Here is a 12,946-nt window from a genome sequence, read left to right as displayed (position 1 = left end):
TTTCTGTAGTCTGTCATCCTCCTTCTCTGCTCTTAAATTATATGTTTCGAATTTAGACCATTCCTCATTTTTAGAGATGGATTGAGGCATAATATTAAGACTTGATTGATAATACCAATGCTGTCTACAGCAGGCTGCTTACACCTTTTTTTTTTTTTCTTTTTCCCCCGAGATGTCTTGAACTAGCAGCTGATGCAAACAGGATATTAAAACAGAAGGAACATAAGTCTGGTGCAGGATGAGAATCCTTGTGTTTTCCTGAAGTTTTCTTTCCCCCTTTGTCTTCCCCCCGGTGTGTTCCCATAATTTTATGGTCTTTCCCTGTATGACCTCTGTCTAAATCGTACATAACATAGTCTTTCCATACATATGCTGTCCCGCATTCTGTCTCTTCTCTGTCTCTTAAAGCATGTGAATTTAGCCTTACTGTTTTCTCACTTGGTCCAGAACATTCCCTGAATTTTTTTTATTAAACTCTCTGGATCTTTGCTTCAGCACCTTTCATTAGCATTCCACTATCTGTGTTTTTATGTCGTATACCTTCTTGTGCCTCCTTACCTGAACATCATCTCATCTCTACTTTAATCTGCTTCTAATCTGATAACAGGCTTCTGGTCACCTTTAATCTTAAAACTATTGGTTGTGAGTTGTTTTTTTTTTTTAACTGTGCAGTTTGTATGTGTTTTATCTTTCTGGCCTGGATGCCTCCTCCTTTGCCTGAATATGTGTGTGTGTTTATACATAAGAATCTTCAGTTGAAGTGATACAACCTGTAAACCGTTCCATCACACATAGCCTGCTAGAGTAAATTGGTTTTAGTACTTTTCAGTGATCCCTCAGATCTCTCTGCTTCCTGTCTAAGCTTCTTCTTCTAATGCACATTTAGCTATTTACTAATACACAAAAGACTCATCCTAGCTGTAAAATGCAATGGAGCTAACTTCTTGGTTGCCCTTACAAGCATGACACCTGAAATCTGTGTTGTTGTTTTCCAAGTGCCCCCCTCTGGATATTCTTTGTTATGTTTGTTTTCTCCGCTAAGTATCCACTGCCCTGAGCTCCTATCTGTTGTACAGCCAGGTGTATACACAATTCAAGAGCCGTGTTGCTAAATCTGCTTCTGAAGCTTCAAGAAAACAAAGTTTAGTGATTACTAGGAGAACAGCAGTTTCCCACAGCTGAGATAGTGGAGAATCTGAACAGCGAGAGGGCAGATTGCAATCCCTACTGTTTTTACAGCAGTGGGTTTGAGTTTATGTCAAGGTGATGTCATTCAGGCTGATACTTATGAATATTCCATTACAAAATAATGAGAACAGATGTATGTGATGACAAAATGAAGTAAGAATGACAACTGAACGCAATCTGCAAGTAGACAAACATGAATCTGTATTGCATTTAAATGCATCATGGGCGAAACTCCAGAACTGAACCCCCCAAACTCAGATGCTTCAGATCTGGCGCTTCCCTTATTTTTCCTTAATCTTTATTTGTTTCTTCATGGTAGTCTGCTGGCATAATATTTTCATGGATCCTAATTTGAACAATTAGTAAAGATTTTTAGGCCTTTTGCTGTAAAGGAGACCAGGATTTGGAAATTCTGTTTGAACTCTTGGCTCACTTGACAGTCACTTTACGTCTGTTGTTCAAAATACGGTGCAGAAGATCAGGCAACTGAAATTTTTTAAGCACAGTTCTTGGCAACTTAAACTGTTGTTAAGCATACTTAGTTATTATTTTTAAATACAATGCTATCCTCAAATGACTGATACTATATAATTTAAAAATATTACAACATCAGGTACGCCATGTTTGAGTCAAGGGCTTGTTTCCTTAGAAGTGGGAATGGTATGGTTAATGAGATCTCTTCCAGCTGGCGAGTCTAACTTTGCAAAGTAGGTTTTAATGTTGTGTTGTTTTGTTTTGTTTTTTTTCCTCTGGAGTGGTCTGGGGCTCTAGTTTCATGCTGTTTCTGTGTATGAGAGAAAGAAAACTCAAAGGAGCTGTAATTGTATATCATGGCTTATACCTTGTCGCTGCATAATTTCTGTAGAACTCACAAATGATTCTGAGTATATAAAAACTGTGCTCGTAGCGCTGAAACCGCTTTCATCTAGGTGGGGGTTCAATCTTTTTTTCCCTTACACCTTCTTGTATTTGTACGCAATGTGTGCGTTTGAACAATGAAGCATAAACAATTCAAAACCCTTGTTCAGAAAAATAAGAAATAAGTAGTCATTGCAGCAGATGTTACTGTCTCTTCCCTGAGGGCACAGACAGTCAGAACCCAAATTCCCTTTAATTATCCCAGTAATAGACATATGCACACACATAAGAATGCAGAAATGTGTACTTCTAGCTGGGGAAGCTCTGGCAGGACAAAGAAAACAGGAATGCAGGCTGGATTTTAGACCTTGAGACTTTGGAGGTCAGAGTGAATTGTAAAAGCAGGGCAGGGCACCAGGGCAGGGCAGTTGCTGTGACTGCGCCTGCCCTGCCAGGAGAGCGATACCCGACTCGTGGAAGCAGTGACTTTGTGCCTAATGAGAGAACCACTGAAAGATGTGAGGAGCTGGGTAGAAGAAAGTAAGTTTACAGTAGGCTTAACAAAGAAATTCAAGTTCACTTGTTTAACGTCAAGAAACATATACTTTAAGTATGCTTTATTTTCAGTTTTTTCCATTAATAATAAATAAATTACTTGTAGACCTGCCTCATTACCTCCAAAATTGTTCTGGAGCTGTAATGGTTGTTTAAAAAACAAAGGCCTGATAAACAGGTGGTGAACTTTCTGGAAAACGTCAAGAGGTTTACGGTCTTGGGATTTGTTTTATTACAGATGATTTAAAGTGGAGAGGAGCTTGGGGAGCTGGCAGAGCTTCTAGATAAGGCTAGAGCTACATATTTCTTGGCCTCTGCAGTGCTCTTTGTAAGGAAAGGCAAACTTCAGGGCTGTGTTGTGTTGGATAGTAGGAGGAAGGCAGCTGCCTTCTTTGTGATCTAAAGAGACCTCCGGAGTACTGGATCTTGAAAGGGAGCTGCAGTTTTGTGGTTGGTTTTGTCTTTTTGTTGTTTTTTGTTGTTGTTGTTGTTCACCCCCTCCCCCCAAGCAAAGATGAGCTCTGAACTGCAGATGGAGATCTGACACCTTTTCATGTTTCCAAAGGGGAACCAAATGTAGTGTGGTAAGACTTAAAAGAGGAATCTTTTAGTTTGTGGTTGCTGATTTAATCATGCTGGGCAAAGTTGTAGCTCCATCTTTTCTTTTATAGAGGATCGGATTGCATTAGCTAATCCTGCCTAAATGATTGCTTTTATTTTTTTCCTTGTCGGGAAGAAAAGACGTTTTGTTTTCTTATATCTTCCTGGATCCCTATTTTAAAAACTGTACAGTTCTTACTGTCTAATTACTAGAATGTCTATATTTTTCAATGTATTATCTAAACAAAAAAAAAAAATCATAATTTTTGTAAGAAATATTTTTAATTTTCAATTTTATTAAAGATTAGGCATTAACTACTATAAATACATATTCTTTTATTTCCCAGTTATGATGTCCACATATTCTTAATTCTGTATTACTAAAGTCAGTGGTGTACACAGCCCCGGTATAAGTGTGTTCTGTATGGTAAGGGCTACATGCAATGTCTTTTTCATTAAAATGCAATACTGAGTATTATAACAGACCTATCGGTCCTAATCCTTTCATTTTAAAGAAAAGCATGAAATGGTGTCAACTGATGCCATCTTTTTGTTGTTGAACTAGTACTTTTTTCTGCATCTATTGTGTCCAGTCTGATTCTGGTGTATTCCATGTAGATTATTAGACCCTTCTGATAGCAAAGACCATTAGATCTGTTACATCGATGACCCTCCTTGGCCTTGACATATGGATGTTCGTACCATATATATGAAAAAAGGGGACATGCCAACTATGTTCTAATCTCAGTAACAGGCGGACCAGGAATTTCACTGGGGCATTGGGCTAGGATTGACTTGGCTTTTCAATTTTTTTGGAAGAGATTTGTCTTTTTCTGTGAGATTTAGATGTTGGAGAGTTGCTTTATTGATGCAGTAGTTTGTTTTTCTTGTATACTAAAAATTACGGAAAATGCATCTTCCTGTCCTCTAAACCATTCTGGTGGAGTATACATACGCCTGGCATCTAAGGGTCAGATTTCTTGGCTATTGCTCCTTATGCATAACTTCAACCCTGGGACTAAAATGCAATGCTCTGCCTCTGAAATGCATGCTAAAGAAGGGACAGGATTAGGAACCATGTAGAAAGAGTTAGTGAATGCCTGGAGCGTTAACTGGAGGCTGTAACTATATTGGGTGCTCCTGGCTTTGCATCCTACAGGAGTCTGCACGCCCAGCCTAGGCAATAGGCACTCTACAGCATCTCCCTGTGGACCTTTCCCAAAACCTCCTGTGGAAGAGAGCTCCGCAGCAGGGGCAAGACACAGTCACCTTAGTGATACAGTTCTGCAAGACAACCTGCCGAAGTGGTCAGTATTATAAAGCTAAGGAGGTATATGGTCCTGGAAGCAGATCTGCCCACATACCATTGCATATAGAAAGCATAAGCCTGGAATTAAAGGTTTTGGAAAAGCAGCCTGTAATGGGCAGGCCTTCTCTGCTTTGCACTGAGCTGCTGTCTTCAAAGTGTTCAGCTTCTACCATGGGCCTTATGGAAGAATAGCAGGGCAGATGCTCGTGCTCAGCTTTTGACATGAGTATAATTAGCATATTGTTTTTGTTGGGGTACTCCTACCTCCTAGAATGATTTTTTTCTGTAAGAGAAATGGAAAAATATTAGCTATGCATAATGTATTTGTTAGATGAGTTTTTTTGGTTTATTATTTGCTTGTCTTTCTCAAAAGAAACAGCACTTTTAATGATGTCACGGTTAATGCATCCAACAGGAATATAGCCATTGGGAAAAGCCCATTCTGGCCTGTTTTGCAACAGTGCTAGGCTACGATAGAGGAATAATTTGGTCCAAAGTAAGTACAAATATGTAAAGAATGACTTGCAGTCATTAAGTAATGTACAATAATCTACATCAAGTACAAATATGTAAAGAATGACTTTACAAATATGTAAAGTATAACTTGCATTTGTATGGCTTTAAACACTATGTACCAGAAATAGAACCACCGTAGTTGTGGTGGAGCTTCACAGCACTGCAGCGTGAGGAGCGCAGGAGGTAGTTTGTTCAGGTGTAGCATAGGTTTCTCTCCGTTGCAATGAAAATCGGAGAAGCCCTGATGCCTGAGCTAGAAGTCTGTTTGCAGCTGTGTTTTTAGAAGCTCACCTGAGGAAAAAAAACAACTGTATATGATACCTTATATTGTCACTTACTTGTTTGTAACTATAGCTGCTTTCTTCCTGTTATTTACTATTTTTTTTTAACTTTATTGCTCAAAATTATTTAAAACATGGAGTCGTACACGAATGCTGAGCAACACGTCTTGAATAAGTTCTAGAAAAATAAGTTATGTTGTTGACAAACTAAGTCTCAGCCTCTTTCGGATAAACAGGAGTGAATTGTGATTGGTTTCAGAAGTAGTACAGCCATTCTTTGGCTGAACTGTCATGATGGAGTCCTTTTTTTGTTGGAACCCGTAGAATAGTATTTGCACTTATTTTCTTTGCTCAAGCTGTGGTACCTTTTTTCCTTTCATCTGCAGTGAGTCCATGACTTACCAGCAAGGGTGTGTTTAATGCGTTACTGTGAGGAGAGAATACAGTTAAAGAATTATGGAATCATAGAATGTGTTGGGTTGGAAGGGACCTTTAAAGGTCATCTATTCCAACCCCCCTGCAGTGAGCAGAGACATCTTCAGCTAGATCAGGTTGCTCAGGGCCTCATCAAGCCTGGCCTTGAATGTCTCCAGGGATGGGGCCTCCAGCACCTCTCTGGGCAACCTGTTCCAGTGCCTCCCCGCCCTCATTGTAAAGAACTTCTTCCTCATGTCTAATCTAAACCTACCCTGCTCTAGTTTAAAACCATTGCCCCTCGCCCTATCACTACATGCCCTTGCAAACACCCCCTCCCCAGCTTTCTTGTAGGCCCCCTTCAGGTATTGGAAGGCCGCTATAAGGTCTCCCCAGAGCCTTCTCTTCTCCAGGCTGAACAACCCCAACTCTCTCAGCCTGTCCTAGTAGGAGACGTGCTCCAGCCCTTTGACCATCTTCGTGGCCCTCCTCTGGACCCGCTCCAACATGTCCATGTCCTTATTGTGCTGAGGGTTCCAGAGCTGGGCACAGTACTCCAGGTGGGGTCTCACAAGAGCAGAGTAGAGGGGGAGAATCACCTCTCTGGATCTGCTGGCCACAGTTCTTTTGATGCACCCAGGATGCAATTGGCCTTCTGGGCTGGAAGCACACATTGTTGGCTCATGTCCAGCGTTTCATCCATGAGTACCCCCAAGTCCTTTTCCGCAGGGCTGCTCTCTATCACATCATCCCCAGTCAGGACCTTGCGCTTGGCCTTGCTGAACTTGATGAGGTTTGCAGGGTCCCACCTCTCTAGCTCGTCCAGGTGTAGAGCTACAAAGACTCGTGATTGGAAATTTAAGGAAAAAAGTATAAACAAAAGTGAACCGTAAAAGAAGCAACGGGTTCTGGCATGCTGGTTTTCTTCTCTTTTTTTTTCCAACACAGAGTAATGCTTTTTTTCCTGAAGTTGTTCTGAGTGAATTTATTATTCATGGATATATTTATGTTATAATGGGAATTTTAAAATGAGGACTTAACAATCACACTGAGTTGATAACGGGTGATGCACAGAAATTACTGAAGAAAATCTTGGTTTTCTCAGTTCTAGTTTTAAAATGGTTAGGGACAATGGATTCCTGAAGCGTCACAGCAGAGTGTTTACGAGTGCACCTAGCTGTGTCCTCAAGGAGAGAATGCTGCAAATAAATCCCGAAACAGGGTGTGCTGAATGAGTGCACAGGTGGATCGTCTCTTGTCAGCCATGACACCTCACTTAATAGATTCCCCAGGGGTTAATGAGGCTGGCAGCAGGGCAGTGGGGGTGATGTAATACAGTCAACGTGGCACATCACTGCGGAGACTTCTGACTTGTCTCACTGCCTGTGAAGAGGACGGTAATGTAACTTGAGTATCATAGGAAGAGAAGATCGCAGTTAGGCTAAAATCATTATACAGCTTCAGGAAGATGGGGATTATCAGCAAGTTTGCTGATGATACCAAGCTGGGAGGGGTGGCCGACACTCCAGAGGGCCGTGCTGCCATCCAGCATGACCTGGACAGGCTGGAGAGCTGCGCAGAGAAGAACCAAATGAGGTTCAACAAAAGCAAGTGTAGGGTCCTGCACCTGGGAAGGAAGAATGCCAAACACCAGTATAGGTTAGGGGCGGACATGCTGGGAAGCAGCTCTGAGGAGAAGGACCTGGGGGTCCTAGTAGGCAGCAAATTATCCATGAGCCAGCAGTGTGCCCTTGTCGCCAAGGAGGCCAATGGCATCCTGGGCTGCATAGGGAAGAGTGTGGCCAGTAGGTCGAGGGAGGTCATTCTCCCCCTCTACTCTGCACTGGTGAGGCCACAACTGGAGTACTGTGTCCAGTTTTGGGCTCCCCGGTTCAAGAGGGACAGGGAACTACTGGAGCGAGTCCAGCGTAGGGCAACCAAGATGATTATGGGACTGGAGCACCTCCCTTATGAGGAAAGGCTGAAAGAGCTGGGACTCTTTAGCCTGGGGAAGAGAAGGTTGAGGGGGGACCTGATTAATGTTTACAAGTATCTAAAGGGTGGGTTTAAGGAGGACGGAGCCAGGCTCTTTTCAATGGTTCCCAGCGACAGGACAAGGGGCAATGGGCACAAGCTAGAACATAGGAAGTTCCGTTCAAATACACGGAAAAACTTCTTTACAGTGAGGGTGACAGAGCACTGGAACAGGCTGCCTAGGGAGGTTGTGGAGTCCCCTTCTCTGGAGATTTTCAAGACCCGCCTGGATGCAGCCCTGAGGGATGTGGTTTAGGCAATCCTGCTCTAGCAGGGGAGTTGGACTAGATGATCTCTAGAGGTCCCTTCCAACTCTGAAGATTCCGTGATTCCGTGATTCCGTGATTATTGTATCATCCTTAGATTTGATACATTTAATTGTAAAAACTTTAGCATGCAGTAGTATATTTTAATTTTATTATGATAAGATTAGTGAATTTGTTGTACCGATGCCACCCAGAGACTTCTGTTAATATTGCAAATCTGGAAGTTTTCAACTGTATTATTATTATTATTATTATTATTTTACTAACAGAGTTACTTCAAGAAGGTAGTACTATGCATATGTTTGACTTCGTGCTCACTATTTTCAAAACCAACACCATGGCATGAGGTGTCACATACATACACCATAAACACTACTGAAATTTTTAATATCTATGTTAATTTTTTAATGAAATCAGGAGGTCTTTATTGTCCTTTAACTCTGTTATTTACCACTAAAGACCACTTCTTGAATTCAGTTCTAAACATACCACTCTGTTCCTTATTAGTCATTTCTCAATTTATTTTACTGTTTATTGTAGCTCTACTTTGAAGGGCTGAATAATGAAACTTAGGTTAGAGAGAATTTGGCTATTTCATTTGCAAAGAACTGTAGAGCTCAGCCCCTGGCGAGTCCTTGGACAATGTAAACCAAACAAGCTATGGCCTGTTGGAGAAATACTAAATTTAAAGTAAAAAATCGAGACAGATTTCTGTACTTCATTTTTTGCATGAATATCTAATGTCCTCCTGCTCAGCTTTGATTGTTAACCTCCACTGTCTTTAAAGCTCTTTAGGAGACTCCCTTGACCTTTCCTAGCAGCTGAGGGGACTTCGGTGCATTTCCTTTGCCATAGGTTTATGAGCCATGGCAATGTTTTTCCTGTTAAATATAAGCTATCCCCCCCCCCCCCCCCCCCAAAACCTGAGTCCCCCAGGATAAACCCATAGTATGCGATTCATGACATGTGAAAGAGAGCTGTAGCTTTCTCAGAATCCAACTTTTTCAGTGTCCATCTTTTGTACATTTTCATACATTTTCTTTCATGAATGTTTTTGAGTTTGTAAGGCCTGCAGATTTCAGTCCTGTAATAGCAATTAAAAGAAAAAAAAAATCTTATTTTGCTCAGGGTAAGTATGTCTTGAATGTAATGAAAGGACCCAGCGTGTGTTGGAGACCAGCGTTTGTCATGATGGTATGTATACTGTGATACAGTTTTCCATGGACAGCTTTAAGTCTGAGGCTGGTGTCTGCAGAACGGTAACTGTGCATGCTTAGTTTTAAACCGGGAGGGGGGGATGGGACGGACGGAAATCCATGTTGAAGGTGTGTCTGAACAAGTGTTTTCAGTATCAGGAATAAGAAAAGAGCAGTCCCTAAAAGGCTAGGCGTTTCCCTGCACTGCACATGAACTGAGGGCAGAGGAAAGGTAGGGCAATACCGGAGAAGGGGAGGGTTAGGGGAGAAGAGGGATCTGGAAAGGGGAGGGATGTTGCTGCTGGTCACCTGTGATCAGCAGGCAGGACAGTTAGGTTGTCAGTAGGCCAGATTAATTAACTTACACATTTATTTATAGTACTGTTGCAGCATACAAAATCTATAGCTGTGTTATTTTGTAAAGCTTGTACATGAAGGCCCTTAGTAAACTGAAATTATTATTGCTTACTACTTTACTGTGAGTTTTTAATTCAAAGAACAATAATTTGTAGAACTTTAATAGCTTGTTATGAATTTTTGACTCTAAGGAGATAATTCGTAACAGAACTGAAAGGCCTTGTTTCACCTAAGGCTTTTCAACTAGATTTTGCTTTAGATGAGCAAAAATTAATTTCATTTTGTTTAGATGAAAATAAATCTAATTATTCTGTTGATTTATTTACATAAATTTTCTGTAGTGTAACTTAAAGCAGAATTTCACCAATGAGCTTTTACTTTTGCAGTTTACATGGGGTTTGTGGATTGTCTTTTTTTGTTGGTGGTGGTTTTTTGTTTGTTTTCCCTTACAAAAGCATCACGACGTTGTAGCTTTATCCCTTAAAGGCTTATTGCTGCATGACACGTGATGCCGCCGTGACACACATGAAATACATTTCAGAGTGTTTGCTGAAAAAAAATCCAGCTCTAGCTGCCATTTGCTCTTCCTAACCTTACTCCCTCAAGCAAGAACATTGTGGAATGCAACACAGACAGGATAAAATAATTTATATTTTTGAGGGACAGAGGGGAGTCAGATTTGAGAGAGATGTCTTAGCAAGTCTTCATTCTCTAGCCTGGGCTTGCCTTGCCCTGTTTGGCCCCTGGCCCCTTGCTCCAAACCTGGAAATGGTCTCAATCACCTGCTTGCTGTACCTTGAAGCTTTATTGTGCCTTCCTGAGGCAGCAGGACAAGTGGAAGAGAATTGTATCCTTGAATCTCAGTCTTCCCTGCAGTCTTCTGGCACCGCAACACCTCTGTGTACTGAGATGTCCCTGGCCTACCCATTCTAAGGGGAGCTACTGCTTTCCTCGTTTTCCAGGAGACCAAGGGTCTCATTTGTGTACCAAGACGGAGCTGAAGTAATCCCATCCTCAGCTGCTTGCCTTGTCTCTCTTTCAGAGACTGCTGTTTTCACAGCAGGTCTGGCTTTACCTGTGTGCAGATCTGCTGCTGAGCCTGTGGCATTTTCAGCTCTGCATATTTACACACAGCAATACAAATTTGAATTTTAGCACATTGATAGCCTGAGTTGTACTTTGGCAGTTTAGGAGTAGACTTGTGTGTGATTCTGCAAGATTGTACCTGAGAGGCAGAAACCTGTGGGCGCGAGCGTAGGCAGAGAGAGCCCAGGGAACTGTGGCTGCCATCTCAAAGAGTGCAAATTCCTGGTATGTGCGAGGCAACACTTCCCATGGCTTGTGCAACCACGCGGAAGGGGAATGTAGCAGCCAAGGGACTAAACCCATGTCCTGGCTTGTCCTTTCAGCCCGTCTTGTGACCTCTGCCCACTGGCTTGGTTGGAATCCCAGCCTGTGTACTCTATTATGTCTTCAAAACCCTGATTTTTTTTTCCATAGGATATTTGTTCTGTGGTTTTATCAGTTATTCATCAGTATTATGATTTTTTCTGAATTTCTGCTACTTTATAAAATGGTTTTACATCCATTTCTGTCCTAGTCGCAGGCTTGATACAAGGAAAAGTAGCCTCTCTACATCTCTCAGAACTGAGAGCTATTGCTGGGTGGGAGTGTGTGTGTGTGTATTTCTTCTGTGAAGACCATGTACATATTCTGTGCCCATATGGGAAATGTCTGAGGGAATTTATGGAGATTTTAGATACATTGGCTGATAAACAGAATTTTATTTAGCTTTAGTTTTCTTTTCTTTTTTTTTTTTTTGGTCTTTTTCTCCACTAGGTGAGATTCTTCGAGACTTACATCTGGATTTCCTCATCTTTATGTCCTACGTAATTTCTCAGTTTTTTAGAACAATGCAATTGATTGTTTCTTAAAAAATGCATAACTGAAAAGTTAAGGTTGCAAAACTGAGTACAAAAAAAGTTAAGAAATGCATCTGTTGGGCTTGCCTGTGTAGACATATATATAAATAGATATATAAGTATGTATAAGGCTACATAGGCCTATAACATATGTGTGTGCGCATATTTTTTTTCCTCCTATGGAGTTGTGCTAGGTTCTATGCACAGCATCTGCAGTAGTAGCTGATGGCAACTTTAATCATAGTTATCTAATATGCGGCCCCATCCCCTCTCCTGCTCAGTGTTCAGACCCTTATTTGAGAACCTATCCAGCACAGATGGAATCAACAGTGAATTTCGCTACAAGTTCTGTAGAACATGTGCAAACTTGCATTGTAGGCCTGAAATTGCCCAGATGCATACAGGCTGTCATTAAAAATGCAGAAGTTAGTTTCCTGACACCCAAGTGATTCTACTGCACAGTTCCATCTGTTTTTCCAAAGTATATGATACTACAGCTTCTGTATAGTGCGTTTAATGGTTCTCTGCAATGGCTGAACACATTCTGACACAGGATAACATTTTTCTCCTGGGCCCTCTCCTTAGGAATGGATGACCTACTTGTGTTAAAACTTTAATATCTAAATTAGGAACAAATCATCCTGAAACAGGCACCAGACATGGATTATTTCAACCCAGACATTTGCAAAAGGAAAAATATGCTCATGAGCAAAGAAAGGAGCTTAGAACGGGTGTTGGCAACCTGAGCTGCAACTGGTGATAGCAGTACCAAAAATTACACTGCCACCGCGCTCTCAGGGAGGTTGGTGTTGACTCCGTATTCTAAACGGTCATGACCATGTGCTCACCTTTGGTCTTTTTATTGACTGTTTCACATCTATAGTCTTCAAATAGATAGTTCCACAGCTTATTGTGCCATATATATATAGCCCACTTCACCTTTCACATATGTGCCAGACCACTGCTTTGTGACTACATTAAAAATAAATAAATAAGCAAAATGCTTCAATATCCTGAGAACTGGGGGAGAAACTCCCGAGGATGGGGCTTTTGTACAACTGCACTGTTTTTTAAAGAACCATTTATGTCATTATAGAAATTTTATATATTCTGTGTGTCTCTGTAAAAGAAATAATAAAAAAAAGTCATGCTGTGTTTTCATCCAGCTAGTGATATGAATGCAAAAATAACTACTAATAATGCAAATATTTAAGGATTTGGTGTGCAGTTATTTATGTGTGTTTAACTTCGAAAGTAGGAATAGATTCTTATTCTGAATACAAGTAATACTCCTTGCCGATTTTCAGCAACTTACCCCCTTGTCTGCCCAGTTTTATGTAGCACTAAATTGGTCTAAGAAAGGCAGGTTAAAAACCCCAAAAGTTCACCGGAATATCAAGCATTTCCCCTTTTTCATCCCTCATGTCTCAACCTTTTTATTGTGACAATG

The 12,946-nt window shown here is 41.1% G+C and overlaps 1 protein-coding gene across 10 annotated transcripts in view; it reads left to right on the top strand.

Moving 5' to 3' along the window:
- The window catches only part of SEMA5A (semaphorin 5A), a 417,613-nt gene that overhangs the window by 177,065 nt on the left and 227,602 nt on the right, over positions 1 to 12,946 (top strand). The gene's annotated exons all lie outside the window — the stretch shown is intronic.

The sequence above is a fragment of the Rissa tridactyla genome, chromosome 2 (genome assembly GCF_028500815.1).
Source record: "Rissa tridactyla isolate bRisTri1 chromosome 2, bRisTri1.patW.cur.20221130, whole genome shotgun sequence".
In the NCBI taxonomy this organism is placed as follows: Eukaryota; Metazoa; Chordata; class Aves; order Charadriiformes; family Laridae; genus Rissa; species Rissa tridactyla.
Note: the sequence above shows the minus strand (reverse complement) of the source record. Positions and strands in the feature narration are given on the sequence as shown.